Source organism: Myotis yumanensis, unplaced genomic scaffold (assembly GCF_028538775.1).
Source record: "Myotis yumanensis isolate MYYU_CA2020_CCGP unplaced genomic scaffold, mMyoYum1.0.hap1 SCAF_9, whole genome shotgun sequence".
Classification (NCBI taxonomy): domain Eukaryota; kingdom Metazoa; phylum Chordata; class Mammalia; order Chiroptera; family Vespertilionidae; genus Myotis; species Myotis yumanensis.
The window spans coordinates 52925268-52928301 of record NW_027223760.1 but is presented as its reverse complement, the minus strand read 5'-3'; the positions used below and the strand labels follow the sequence as shown (position 1 = coordinate 52928301).

Here is a 3034-nt window from a genome sequence, read left to right as displayed (position 1 = left end):
ATATTATAATAAGTATTACAAAGGGTATTACATATGTGTCCTTCCCCCACCCCCTGCCCTTGACAATCCCCTGCCCTCCCTTACCCCCCGGTGTCTTATGTCCATTAGTTATGCTTATATGCATGCATACAAGTCCTTCGGTTGATCTCTTACTCCCCTCCCTTCTGCCCCCCCAACCCTCTCTGGCCTTCCCACTGCAGTTTGACAATCAGTTTGAGGCAGCTCTGCCTCTGTATCTATTATTGTTCAAAAGTTTGTAATGGTCTTTATTATCCATGAACGAGTGAGATCATGTGGTATTTTTCCTTCATTGACTGGCTTATTTCACTCTCCAGTTCCATCCATGCTGTTGCAAATGGTAAGAGTTCCTTCTTTTTTACAGCAGCATAGTATTCCATCGTGTAGATGTACCATAGTTTTCTCCCATCCAAGTACTAACCAGGCCCGACCCTGCTTAGCTTCCGAGATCAGACGAGATCGGGCGCGTTCAGGGTGGTATGGCCGTAGACGTACCATAGTTTTCTAATCCATTCATCTACTGATGGGCACTTAGGCTGTTTCCAGATCTTAGCGATGGTGAATTGTGCTGCTATGAACATAAGGGTGCACATATCCTTTCTGATTGGTGTTTCTGGTTTCTTGGGATATATTCCTAGAAGTGGGATCACAGGGTCAAATGGGAGTTCCATTTCCAGCTTTTTGAGGAAACTCCATACTGTCTTCCATAGTGGCTGCACCAGTCTGCATTCCCACCAGCAGTGCACAAGTGTTCGTTTTTCTCCACATCCTCTCCAGCACTTGTCGTTTGTTGATTTGTCGATGATAGCCATTCTGACAGGTGTGAGATGGTACCTCATTGTTGTTTTGATTTGCATCTCTCGGATGATTAGTGACTTTGAGCATGTTTTCATATGTCTCTTGGCTTTCTGAATGTCCTCTTTTGAAAGGTGTCTACTTAGATCCTTTGCCCATTTTTTGATTGGATTGTTTATCTTCTTTTTGTTAAGTTGTATGAGTTCCCTATAAATTTTGGAGATTAGGCCCTTATCAGATATGACGTTGGCAAATATGTTTTCCCACAAGGTGGGTTTTCTTGTTGTTTTGTTGATGGTTTCTTTTGCTGTGCAGAAGCTTTTTATTTTGATGTAGTCCCATTTGTTCATTTTCTCTTTAGTTTCAACTGCCCTAGGAGCTGTATCAGTGAAGAAATTGCTTTGGCATATGTCTGAGATTTTGTTGCCTTTGTATTCTTCTAGAATTTTTATGGTTTCCTGTCGTACATTTAAGTCCTTTATCCATTTTGAGTTTATTCTTGTGTATGGTGTAAGTTGGTGGTCTAGTTTCATTTTCTTGCATATATCTGTCCAATTTTCCCAACACCATTTATTGACGAGACTATCTTGGCTCCATTGTATGTTCATGCCTCCTTTGTCAAATATTAATTGAGCATATTGGGTTGGGCTAATTTCTGGACTCTCTATTCTATTCCACTGATCTATATGTCTGTTCTTGTGCCAGTACCAGGCAGTTTTGAGAACAGTGGCTTTGTAATACAGCTTGATATCTGGCATTGAGATTCCACCTACTTTGTTCTTTCTCAGGATCGCCGCAGCTATTCGGGGTCTTTTTTTATTCCAGATGAATTTTTGGAGAGTTCATTCTAGATCTTTGAAGTAGGCCATTGGTATTTTAATGGGAAGTGCATTGAATTTATAGATTGCTTTGGGTAGTATGGACATTTTGATGATGTTGATTCTACCAATCCAAAACATGGTATGTTCTTCCATCTCTTTATGTCTTCCTCTCTTTTTTCAACGTCCTGTAGTTTTCTGAGTAGAGGTCTTTTACCTCTTTAGTTAAGTTTATTCCTAGGTATATTAATTTTTTTGGTGCGATGGTAAATGGGATTGCTTTTATAATCTCTCTTTCTGAAAGTTCACTATTGGTGTATAGCAATGCCTCAGATTTCTTGGGGTTAATTTTGTATCCTGCTACATTGCCAAATTCATGTATTAAGTCTAGTAGTTTTTTGATGGAGTCTCTAGGGTTTTGTATGTATAATATCATGTCGTCTGCAAATAAGGACAGTTTTACTTCCTCTTTTCCAATTTGGATGCCTTTTATTTCTTCTTCTTGTCTAATTGCAATGGCTAATACTTCCAGGACTATGTTGAACAGGAGTGGTGAGAGTGGGCATCCCTGTCTTGTTCCTGTTCTTAGGGGAAATGGTGTTAGTTTTTGACCATTGAGTATGATGTTGGCTGTGGGCCTGTCATATATGGCTTTTATTATGTTGAGGTATGATCCTTCTATTCCCACCTTGCTGAGAGTTTTTATCAAAAATGGGTGTTGGATTTTGTCGAATGCTTTTTCTGCATCAATTGATATGACCATGTTGTTTTTTTTCTTTCAATTTGTTTATGTGATGTATCACGTTTATTGATTTACAGATGTTGTACCATCCTTGCATTCCTGGGATAAATCCTACTTGGTCATGGTGTGTGATCCTTCTGATGTACTGTTGGATCCGATTTGCTAAGATTTTGTTAAGGATTTTGGCATCTATGTTCATGAGGGATATTGGCCTGTAATTCTCTTTCATTGTGTTGTCTTTACCTGGTTTTGGTATTAGGGTGATGCTGGCTTCATAGAATGAGCTTGGAAGTGTTCCTTCCTCTTGAATTTTTTGTAATAGTCTGAGGAGGATAGGTTTTAGTTCTTCCTTGAAATTTTGGTAAAACTCCCCTGAGAAGCCATCTGGTCCTGGGCTTTTGTTTGCTGGGAGCTTTTTGATGACTGCTTCAATTTCTTCCATAGTTATTGGCCTATTGAGATTTTTAGATTCTTCCTGATTGAGTTTTGGAATGGAAATTTAACATTATTTTCACAAAATATAGGGTGTCACCACAAAAATGTATACACACTTTAAATATAATGATAAAAGCAGTGTTTATTAAAGTACATTTCATTTTCATTTAATAACTATCAGCTATTAAAGTGTATATACATTTTTTTGGGGGGGGATACCAAAAAT

At 38.6% G+C, this 3034-nt stretch overlaps 1 pseudogene; it reads right to left on the bottom strand.

Annotated features, from left to right (window-relative positions):
• Positions 1 to 373: 373 nt before the first annotated feature.
• On the bottom strand, positions 374 to 509 carry LOC139017064 (5S ribosomal RNA; annotated as a pseudogene).
• Positions 510 to 3034: the final 2525 nt, after the last annotated feature.